The sequence below is a fragment of the Phascolarctos cinereus genome, unplaced genomic scaffold (genome assembly GCF_003287225.1).
Source record: "Phascolarctos cinereus isolate Bilbo 61053 unplaced genomic scaffold, phaCin_HiC Scaffold_7;HRSCAF=346, whole genome shotgun sequence".
NCBI lineage: Eukaryota > Metazoa > Chordata > Mammalia > Diprotodontia > Phascolarctidae > Phascolarctos > Phascolarctos cinereus.
Genome location: NW_027556180.1, coordinates 146,743,924 through 146,756,462, shown reverse-complemented (window position 1 = coordinate 146,756,462; position 12,539 = coordinate 146,743,924).

Genomic DNA, 12,539 nt, shown 5'->3' with positions numbered 1-12,539 from the left:
AGAAAATGTGGGTTTGTGTCCTGGCTCTGCTCCTTGCTACCTGTGTAACCTTGGGCAAATCACTTCATCACTTTGAACCTCAAATTTCTCATCTATAAAAAACAAGGGAGCTGGACCAGATGTTTGCCCAATCCTCCAATCTCTACAGAACTTTTTTTCCAATACAAAGACTCTACAATTCTCCTGCTGTCTATTTCTTCAGGATTTTTGAGATCCATCCTTGTTATCCATTCCCACAACCATTATTAAAATATTTTTTGTTGTCTCCTTGAACTACCCTTATCAATACCCTCCCATTGCACCAAGCCTAATTATTTATGCAGGGTTTGGCACCAAGACTCTCCTGCCAACAATGCTAGTCCTCAACTCTTTGATCTCCCACCCACTCTATTTCTGTAAAGTTTCTCTTGGCTCAAGGTGGATGCTAACTCCTACTCCTTTCTCTATTTTTTTTTCTCTCATAATGCACCACAACAAACAAAAGCTTAAAAAAAAAAGCAATACTAAAATTCGTGTCCATATAATTTTGTTGTGTTATCTCAGATTATAACATTTAGCAATCTCAGTAGTATTTAAGCTCCTTGTGGGCAGGGACTGTTTTGTTTTTGCCTTGTACCTCTAGGCATGCAATAAATGTTTCTTGAAGTTAATTTATGTGAGTTTCTAGAGGGCTAATGTCCATCCTTTTGTGGGTGCTTAGTAAATATTCAACTTCACTTCCATAATTTCATAGGTATGGGTGCTCTCTCCACTAACACAAATTGTACTGCCCTTTAACTTATTTGATAATTTAATAAATTACTGAGGGGGAAAAAAAAGTCATTACCTGGTGGCCAATCTTCTGATGAGTGTTTTTTGTTAATTTACCATTTCTGTGCCTGTCCACAGCTGAACAAGTAATGGAAGTCTTTCTGACTTGGTAGAGCCTGTATAAGCTGTATTCCTCTGACACATCTTTGGAGAACTCATATAAAGATGTATCAGAATAAAATTTTAGTAAAAGCTAGTAATTATTTGATAAAGCAAATGTATGATTTTCTGACCCATTAACTGAAATCAGAATCATCAGAAATAAATTAACTGCATGGATTCAGGAACACTGAGTTTTTCTTGAGCATTTTTTATCATGATAATGAGAGAAACGTTGCTACATGATTGTCTAATCCGATTAACTAGGCTGCTAAAAATAACACGCTGAGAGTTTTTGCTTCAAATGGGAAACGAGTCTTTTCCCTGGGCCTTGGTAAAGTTTTGTCATCGGGCTTGTGTTCAAGTGTTTGCATTGGTCTCAAATCTCTTCTTCGGTTCAAGTCATGTCTTTGCACTATTTGTCTGGGCTATTTGAACAGGTGGTTTTGTACAACTCACGGAAATCTGGGGCTTTGTCTGTTTACATTTTCACGGGAAACTGGAAAAGAGACCAATCGCTGTTGCTAAACTATTCACACCTGTTCTGTAATGCCTCTCTCCCCACATTCGATTGGAAATCCTTTCTCACCTCTAATGCCATTCACTTTTTTTTTAAGCCTCGGTCATGGACAGGTGTGGGGAGAAAAGAGCTACCGTCTTTTTCTGCTTCCATTGGCAGCCAGCCACAAAGACATGTATGCTGTGGCTTCTGGCTGGTTTGCTAATATAGCTTCACTAAGGCATCTCCTCTGATGGGGGGTAGGGCTTAGAGAAGTACCTTGGATATACCGTGGCACTGGGAGAAATTAGGGCCTGAGTTACAGTGGCAGGAAACTACCTGCAACGTGGCCACTCCCACCCTACTGGTCCCACTTGGTTTGAGAGCCAGTTTCCACGGGAGAGCCAGGCTCAGAGGGGTAGGGGCCAGTCTGGAAGGGGAAAACTGATAATGATGGGCTTCGGACTGCTGTTGGCCACAGATCATAGGCTGCTCCACATGCGAGCCCAGGAGGCAGGGCGGCTTTAGGCACACTGTAGCTCCATGCGCCCTTGCTCAGGAGGAGAGATTCCAGGAAGGTTCTCAGGAGCACAGGGAGGAGATGGAGGAGGAGGAGGAAGAGGAAAAGAATCATAGATTCCTTTGTGCATGCTCCCTGGAGAGAGATCATAGGCTGAAGCCTCCATCCTCTCCAAGGTGGCCCTGAGCCAAGAGCTTCACGCATGCTCCCTCGAAAAAGATCGCAGGCTGGAGCGTCCTACCTCCCCCAGGGCAGGGAAGGGCTGTGTGTGCAGGTCCCTTTGGGGAGAAGTCCCTGGCTGGTTCCCACGAGGTCTGGGGCAGAGGGGACGGGCCTCTCCCGCTACCCTGTGGGAAGGATCCCGGGCTTGTGGGAAAACTTTTTTTTTTTTTAAGGACTTAACGACTTTGGAGCTCCTGGTGCCTCCACAGAAGTGTGGTCCAGCCAAGTGTTGGGTAACAAGGGTTCAACCAAACAACAGTTCAGCAAGGTGGATTCCTAAACATAGGAAGTCTTTGGGCTTAGGTTTCCTGCGCTCGTTTTGAGTGGATCTCAGCCTCAAAAGAGTTGAAAAGAATATGAGCTCCTTGAGGGCAGGGACCATGTCTTTTTTTTGGCTTTCTGTATATTGCCAACCCTTCCTGGAACATGGTAAGCATTTAATAAATGTCTGTTGGCTGACTAGAAATTTAAAAATATTCAGTTACCCCAACAAGTCCCATTTCCCCTACTGCTGCCTATTTCCATGTCCATTCATGGACATTCTGTAACCCCAAATACCCATACTTACACATATGCAGAACTTCCTTCTTGGCAGTATCAACAATCAAAAACCAAGCATTTATTAAGGGTCTATATTCAATAACAAGGATTTGTCCAGATGCTGTGCTAGGTCAAAACCAAATACCTATACCTGCCCTCAAGTTGATCATATTGTATGAGAGGAAAGGACCAAAGTACATATAAGTATATAGAAAACACATAAGGTACAAAACTAATTCTGAGGTAATCATGGGGTTTGGAGGGGCGGTGGGGAGGACTCTAGCAGTTACAGCAACCAGGAATAGCCTTAAGAAGGCGAGACTTAGATTCCAGCAGGCAGAAGTGAGGAAAGGAGTACGTTCCAGAAAGGGGGTAGGGGGAGAGGAGCAGCAGATACAAAGGAGGGGAGTTTGGAGATGAAGTATCATGCTGGAGGAACATTAAGAAAGCTAATTTGGCTGAACTGTAGAATGTGTGGAGGGAAATAGGACTCTGTCAGCTAATGGAACATTGGAGGCTACTGGAAAGCAGAAACTCCCCGTCAGCCTCTCAGTGCTGCCATTTACTACTTGTATGACTTTCTGGGCTTCAGTTTCTTCATAAAGAATATAAAATTCGAAGGTTCGACTTACTGATTTCTAAAATCTCTTTTAGCTCTATATCGTAGGAGCCCATCCTTCACTCCCTACAGACAGCTCCCTGGGTTTTCTGCTAAACAAAACAATAGCAGCAAGTATCTCTTTATTTCAAGTATTCTTCTAGGAGATTGGCAGAAATTAGAGCTGCTGCCTTCCCTGCTAATTCAGTAAGGGTCTAAACACCCACCCAACTATCCTGGTACACTGGCTTTATTTTAGGCCATATAATCCTGGAAGGTTTGGGCTAATTAATGGATAATTATTAGGACTAATAATCAGGGTGTTTTAAGTAGTACGCACTTGATTCTGGGTTCTATGAGCTTTACTGTATTCCTACAATACCATGACCAGCCACCTTATTTGAGAAGGTATTCCCGTTCTCAGAAATGGAGCCCCAAGTCTCAGGAAAAAGACCTCCTATGATTCCCAGTAGAGGCAAAGCTCATGGGAAGCAGTGGGGCGCTGATTAATGTTTAACAATGGGCTCTCTTAGAGAGAAATAAGTTGGACACATTGTAAAATTTAATCTGCATTCTTAACACTTTACCCTCACTTTCTTGTCCATAGATCTACTCTATTCACTATGTTATTGTTTAGTCATTTCAGTCATGTCTGATACTTCATGACCCCATTTAGGGTATTCTTGGCAAAGATATTGGAGCAGTTTGCCCTTTCCTTCTCCAGTTCATTTTACAGATGAGGAAACTGAGGTAAACAGGGTTAAGCAACTTGGCCAGGATCACACTGCCTTGTAAGTGTCTGAGGCTGGCTTTGAACTCAGATCCTCCTGATTCCAGGGCTGGCACTATCTACTGAATCACCTTCCATTCACTATACTGTGTAGTATTTCCTGAATTCCAGGGTATAAATATTCACACAAAATTTAATAGTCATTTCTCTTAAGCTGGTATTGTTGAGGTTATAGGGTCCCATCAAATGAATTCGACCCAAGCCTTCTGTCAGCCAAAGACAAGGTTTATTGAAACAGCCACCATATTGGCCAGACTCCTAAGGAATCTAAACATTTGTATCGCTAATGCAAGTGGCCAGATCTTAAGAATCTGGGCACCTTAATGGAGGCCAGATGGACCTTATATACAGAAAGACTGTGGGAGGGATCTAGGAGTGGCTAAGTAGTTTGGGGTGACTGGAGGAGGGGGTCTAAGGAAGATCTGGATAGAAGTGACCAGTAAGCTGGGGTGAACAGACTGCCAGGAACCTAGACCATAAGGACAGGGGAGAATGGAGTCTATATAGCCTTAAGGGTGAGAAGTGAGCAGGGGCTATGGGGAGGTAACTGAACAGGATTGAGAGGTTGGGTTTAGCCACAATGAAAGGCCAGTTGAATGGCAGAAGTCCAGGGATTTTCTTTTTTGGGGTCCACATCCCAAAGACATGGTCTTTTCCTTTTAGGAGTTCAGATTCCATCACCATCAGTACAAGTCAGTACACCACTGTTGGGGACTCTCACAGGCATGAAGGGATCCAGAATTTGAGCAATGGAGATAGTCCCAGGGGCCCAGGTTAAAATAGCCACATTCAATGAAGAGGAAGACAGTTAAGCCAGAAAGAGCTGAGATGCTAGTTTTCAGAAGAAGCCCCTGTTGCTTACAAGAGCAAAAGAGTTGGTTGAATGTATTGTTGAATACATATCAGCCTCCTCTGTAGATACAAAGCAAGTACAGAAGACAATTATCCAAACTCAGGAAAATAAGTTAAAACTCAGCCCCTGATGAACTATGCTAATTTAATCAACCAGTTAACAAGCATTTATTTAGTATTTAATGTGTGCCAGGCCCTGTGTTAAGCACTACAGATACAAAGACAGGCAAAAGACAATTCCTGCTATCAAGGATCTTGCTTGTATTACTGTATTCATATAAATGAATTATTTTTATCTGGAAAAAAAAAGCACACACTCCTTTAGTTTTTAATTCAAGTCAACAAGCATTTATTGAAGTCCCTAGTGATGGGCTGTGCTGGTTTCAAGGGGATGCCCTGCCCCAGGACCTCTTATGATTTCGGTAATGGCTGTTCTAAAACGAAACAAGTTTCCAACACATCCCACATTTACCCGCCTTCAGATCACCAGACTGGTTGATAGCCAACTCTGACTGTCATGTCTAGAATTCACTCTTTCACTATTTGCCTTAGAATCTCTAGCTTCTTTCCAAGTTCAGCTATCTCATATCTAGGTAGTAGGTGGCACAGTGGATAGAGTGCTGGGCCTGGAATCAGGAATATTCATCTTCCTGAGTTCAGATCTGAGATAGATAAATAGATATAATTGAATCCTCGGGAGCAAGGATTACTAAGTAAAATAATATATAGAGAGAAGAGAAGAGGGTCCAGCGCACACACTTAAGGGACACCTATCATAAGTAGGCACGACATGGATAAGCATCCTGCAAAGGAAACTCAGAAAGCCTGGTCAGATAGGAGAAGAACAAAGAGAACAACGTCATGAAAACCTAGAGAGGAGTGAGTACCCAGGAGAAGAGGGTGGTTAACAAGGCTGCAGAGAAGTCACACAGAATGAAGATAGACAAGGCCAAGATCTCTTAATTTTGAAACTTTAGAGAGAGAAATTTCAGTCAAATGATGAGATGGTAAGCCAGATTGTAGGGGTTTAGTATCTTTCAGAGTTATAACCATGTTGTATGATGCTATCTAGAAGCCTGATATAGTAGACCTAAATGGGAGAATTCTGTGCCGGGACAATAGACTTACCCTTTTGTTTTGTGCTATAGTCCTTAACCTTGCCTAAGTGGCATAGTGATTAGAGTGCTACACATGGAGTTGGAAGACATAAGTTGAAATCTAGCCCCTGGACAAATCACTTTAGTTTCCTCATCTATGAAATGGAAATAATAATAATGCTTCTCAAGGCTGAGGATAAAATGAGAGAATATCTGCAAAGTGCTTTGTAAACAAACCTTAAAGCACAATATAAATGATAGCTATTAGTATTATTCTTATTCTAGGTTCCACATTTAAGGAGGGGTATTGCCAAGTCAGGGGGAAAACCAGGATAATGAGAAGACTGGTGATTATACACATAAAGTTTGGTTGAAGGAAATGGGAATGTTAGCCTGCAGAAGAGAAGATTCAGCAGGAACATGATAGCTATCTTCCAGTATCTGAAGGGTTGTCACATGGAAGATGTACTTGTTCTGATTGGCTCCAAAGGGACAAATATTGGGGAGAAGTTCTAAAGAGACAGATTTAGATTTGATGTAAGGGGAAAAACTTCCTAATAATTAGATCCAACCAAAACCCAAATAGACTTCTTCAGGAGGCAATGGATTCTCCTCCATTGGAGGTTTTCATTAGAGGATAGATCACTTGTTAAGGATATTATAGAAGGGACTTCTTTTGAGTTGGATGGCCTGTGGGGTGCATTCCAACTCAGATTCCTTGACTCTGCAACTAGCCTACTTAATGTGTAGCAAGACCCATCACTCAATGCAGCCATGACTGACAGGTGATGAATTTGGGAGCCATAACAACTTATGAGAGTGTGTTTAATGGGTGGAGACCCAGTCTGTGTTGGCAGAAGAAGTATCCACATCAGTGAAAACAGAGATTTTTTTTCAGACTATTGAAATATCTTGTTTCATTCCTTACTGTGTGACTTGGATGACAAAGTCCTAAAAGGAAAGGACAGTCACTTATCTTCTGCTTTCAACAGCTCCTTGGCCAGTGCTATGAATAAGGATGTGTTAAATGTTTATGTTGATGATGATGGCAGAATTACTACCATGCTGGGGAATATTCCTTTGAGTTTTGTGTCATTAATCTGTGTACCTGTTGTAATTCACTCAATGAAATGTAAGCTCTTTGAAGGCAATGATTATCCTGTCTTTATCATCAGCTACTTAGCATAGTGCCTAGCAATGATACTGACAAAATTGTTTTTACTGTACCTGAGAAAAATTGTCTCATTTGCAGCTTGCTTTTAGGGTCTAGGATAACCTCCTGCTCATTTGTGTTCCCAGCACTGATTGATTAAGGGAGTTTGCATGAGTGACATGCAAAGTGACATGGGACAGTGTTGGATTGTGTTAGTTTTGCTAGTTCTGTGACCTCCTATATAATGCATACTTTACGAAAATTTTAAAAATAAATGTAATTACAGAAATTCAATTCTACAAACATTTATCAAGCAGCTATTATGCGCAAAGATGTAACTCATGGAAAATCCACTGTTGGTGAATTTGTATACTGATTCAACCATTCTGTAGGATAATTTGGAACTATGCCCAAAGGGCTATAAAACCATGCATACCCTCTGACCAAGCAATACCACTAATAAGTCTGTATCCCAAAAGATAAGAAAAGGAAAAAAAAAAAGATCTATATGTACCAAAATATTTATAGCAGCTCTTTTACTGGTGGCAAGAAATTGGAAATTGAGAGTATGTCCAACAATTGGGGAATGGCTGAACAAGTTTTGGTATATTATTGTGATAGAATATTATGGTGTTATAAGCAATGACAAGCAGGATTCTCTCAGAAAAACCTGGAAAGACTAACATGAACTGATGCAAAATGAAATGAGCAGAACCAGGGGAATATTATATACAATCATGGTGATATTGTACGATGATCAATTGTAAATGACTTAGATATTCTCAGCAATACAATGTTCCAAGACAATTCTGAAGGACTTATGATGAAAAAATGCTATCCATCTCCAGAGAAAGAATTGATGGACTCTGAATGCAGATTGAAGCATGCTTTTTCTTTCTTTATTTTTCTTGTTTCATCTTTGTCTGTTTACTTCACAACATGACTAATATGGAAATATATTTTGCATGACTGCGCATGTATAATCTATATCAAATTGCTTGCCTCTCAATGAGGTTGGAAGGGTGAAAAGGAGAAAGAGAATTTGAAACTCAAATAAAAAAAATGAATGTAAAAAAATACCAATAAAATCAGAGCATTCAACTAAAAAAAAAGATGTTAACTCACGGCTCAGCAACTTTTAGAAACTCCTATTTTTATGGCTAGTAGGCTGGATTTTGAAACTCTTGAACTTTGGGTTGTTGAAGAGGTTAACCCAAGGCTAGTATTCTCCAGGAAATGCCCCTTCTCTGATTCAAAAGGTTGATTATCAAATCACACTACCTACCTCTCCATGGCTGCCCTGTGATTTTGGGGTTATGCTGTCTCTTCAAGGATGGGTCCCTGAAATATGCTTGTTCTGTGTAGGCTAGAACACTTATGAGTAAATACCAGAGCCTTAGTCCACTACAGCAATTTATGGTTTAATTATTGAAACCCAGATCTGCCCCTAATTCTGCTACTCTCACAGGCTCTTGCGGACAAGGTAAAATGGATGAAAAAGAATGAGTTATTAATGAACACTCCCTTTTATAGGCCAGCCCAAAGGATAGCTCCTCTCATGGTGTTAATCCCAGGGATTGTGAGCCAAATAATTTATTTTGGGGGCAGTCCCACTCGATTAAATTTATTCCAGAGATCTCCTTTAATAAGGTGCCAATGAGCATGTACACACCCTCCACAAAGAAACACTTTCGAAAGTTTGAAACAAAGGCTCGTCTCCCCAGTAAGCTCATCAAGTCGATCAGGGAACACCTATGGGAGTTGCCATTAGTGACACTCAAGTATTGGACTTGGCCAGCTTATGCTATTCTGCTAGTTCTGTGGATTCCTCTACATTATGAGAAATTTAAGAGTAGAAAGTATCATTCAGTTCAACAAGCATTTATTAGTCATCTGTTGTGTGCAAGATGTTATTGTAGAGGTTGTAGACACAAATACAAAAGAAAACAATGGCTGCCTTCAAGAAGCTTAAATTCTATCACTCATCCAACTTTCTAATTGTGATATAAAACAACCTTCCTAGCCACTCTGTCCCACTGGGTCTCCACGTGGTCTGTTATTCTCACCTCCTCCTTACTGGAACCTTGGATTCCACAACTGAAACTACCCTGGGCTCTGTTTGATGAACTTTTACTTTATCTGACACATATACAAGCCTCCATCTCACTCCCCCACCGTGTCTGTGACATGCTCCTATGTCTTCTCTACTCTTGTCATCATCTCCACCTTCTATCACCTGATCCTTGGCCATCTCCACTCTATTATGTGGTTCTCCATGCTATCCCTCCTCTAGCTCCTCTTTAGGTGATTTCTTCTCCTGGTGGAATGTAAGGTCCTTGAAGGCAGGCACAGTCTGGATTGCTTGTATCTATATCCCCAGGGCTTTATCTACCTATCAAATAAAAAATGACACTATTCAGGATAACATCAAGTTAAGTTGGGAAGAAAGAAGAACCACTAGGAAGAATTTTCCTTTTCAAGGCAGCAACTTGGTTGTTTATGAGTAAGTCATAGTACACAAACCTCTGGGTAAAAGAAATCACACTCATAAAAAGTCAGGCAGTGGCCAGGCACCTGCATTTCAATATATCTTAGAAGTATTACCAGGGGTAGGCTGATAAATTTAACAACTGGCTCTGGGATGGAGTAGGGAACGTATGCAAGACATACTTTTAAGTTTAATCTGCATTAACATTTTCTCTATCACTTTCTTAAGTCTATAAATTCAACAAAACAAAATGAACGTTGATTTGCAGCATTTGTTGATTTCTGGGATGTAAATGTTCAGAATGCATCTCCACCCCTTGGAATTCCTTACAAAAGGAAGGTATTACCTGCTAAGATATTGTTGTTGTTCAATTGCATCTGATTCTCCCTGACCTCATTTGGGTTTTCTTGGCAAACATACTAGAATGGTTTGCCATTTCCTTCTCCAGATCATTTTATAGATGAGGAAAGTGAGGGAAATAATGAAGTGACTTGTCCAAGGTCACACAACTAGTAAGTGTCTAAGGCGGGATTTGAATTCAGGTCTTGCTACTTTAAGCCTGGTGCTCTATCCATAGCACCACTTTGCTGTCCTTCTACAATAGCCACCCCCCCCAACTCAAACCATTCAATAATGCTTCCTCCCTATGATCCTTCTTGTAATTATTTTGTGTTAACTTATTTGTGTATGTGTTGTGTCCCTGGTAGGCTGTGTGAAGACAGGAATTATGTTGCTTTTTTTGTTTTTTTTTTTTATCCCCAGTGGCTGAGGTGCTTCATAAATGCTTATTCAGTTGAATTGATCTGAATTGAACAAGATTCACACAAAGCATACCAGCAAAGAAGGAAATCATTAAAAAGTAATAGCAGATTTAATCTAGCACAGCAACTAGCACTTGGACACTGGGGTTGTGCTGGTCTGTATGCTTTTGCTTCTGTTCTATTAATCACAATATAAGAATCTGCAGAGAGAAGCCTCTCTGCTTATCATTCTGTTTGTGGCAAATATTTCTTTATGTGTTTTTCATCACATGTTAATTACGTAGATGGTAAGATTTTCTAAAGTAGGGCCCTTCCTTTATTCATGATTCACTCTTTTAAAAAAAAATCACTTGGGGGCAGCTAGGTGGCGCAGTGGCTAGAGCATCGGCCCTGGATTCAGGAGGACCTGAGTTCAAATCCGGCCTCAGATACGTAACACTTACTAGCTGTGTGACCCTGGGCAAGTCACTTAACCCCATTGCCTAGCCAAAAAAACCAAAACAAAAAAAAATCACTTCCCTGTTTCATTTGTTACTAGATAGATCAGTATTTCTTTGTGGAGATTTTCCTACAGAGGTGATCAAGAAAAGCTACTTTTGGCAGCCTAGGTGGTACAATGAATAGAGTGCTACACATTGAGTCAGGATGACCTGAATTCAAATCTTACCTCAAATAGTCACTATCCTTATGACCCTGGGAAACTCACTTGACTTCTGTCTGCCTTAGTTTCCTTATCTGCAAAATGGGGATAATAAAAACATCTACTTCCCAGGGCTGTTGTGAGGATCAAATAAGATAATATTCGTAAAGTGCTTTGCAAATCTTGAAGTGCTGTGCATAATGCTATTATTATTACATTTATAGAATATGCACAGCTCTTAGGGGAGTAGGATCATTATATTATCCAATTACTTTACAGTCAACAGGAACTTGGCATGGTCAATTGATTTTGTCAGTAAGCTGGCCAGCATAATTATAATGTGACATGGTCAAACAGCTCTCTCTCTGGCTTCTTGGTGGCCAAATGAGATCGATTCTCCAGTGTTCCAAGCCACTATACCATAATCGTTTTTTTGTGTGTGTGTAGAATCTGTGTAGGGAACCTCCATGAGGAAACTTTTTCTTCTGATGCAGATCAGCACCTTTTCTACAACTTAGAGTCTTTTTTAATAATTCAATTTTATTTTACTTTCAATTCCAAATTCTCTTCTTCCTCTTCTCCCTCCCCTGCCCATTGAGAAGGCAAGAAAAACAAAATACATGAGAAATATTTATTAGTCAAACAAAACAAATTTCACTATTAGCCATCCCTTCTTCCCATCCCCTGCAAAAAAAAAGAGAGAGAGAGAGAGAGAGAAAGAAAAAGAAAAAAAATCTGCCCTACAAGCACATCATTTCATCATAGGGAGGTGGATAGTATATTTCCTGGTTAGTCCTTTGGGACTGTGGTTGATCATTGTGTAAAACTTACACTCTTAAGAGTTGCCTGGGGACCCTGCGAGTTAAGTAATTTACCTAGAGTCACAAGTTGCTATTGTCAGAGGTGACTTCAGTGCAGATCCTCTTCATTCCAGAGCTGTTTCTATCTCATAATTCCTTTCAGATATAGCAAGTCCAAAAAAAACAAAACAAAGCAAAACAGCAGTCTATTAGTTTGGTTGGACTATGTGAATATGTTCAGAATTGTAGTCTGTCGTAATAGCCAAAAAAAAAAAAAAGATAATGTCTAACTCTTTTTGGAGCCATTCCCTTGAGTCGCCAGAAACCTAAGAAATAAGATACAGTTAGTCAACTTAACTGTTATACAAAGTTTCAGAGACTCCAGTCCTTGAGCACTTGGACAATTCTTTCCTATTGTCTTTTAGCTCCTCTAGAGGGCAGCTGGTCACAGTGTCCTTGTCGAGCCCTCTTAACAGTAGCTATAGTGTTGAGCAGCCCTTTTATTTAATAATTATCTTAGAAAATAACCCTGGAATTACATTAGTGAAGTATGCTGCATTACCCTCCTACCTGCTCTTGTTAACTGTCTTATTTGGGAAGGGCACACACAGATAATAATACCTTGACTTCAAGTGAGCTCTTACACTTTCCAAGCAGTCCCTCTCACTGA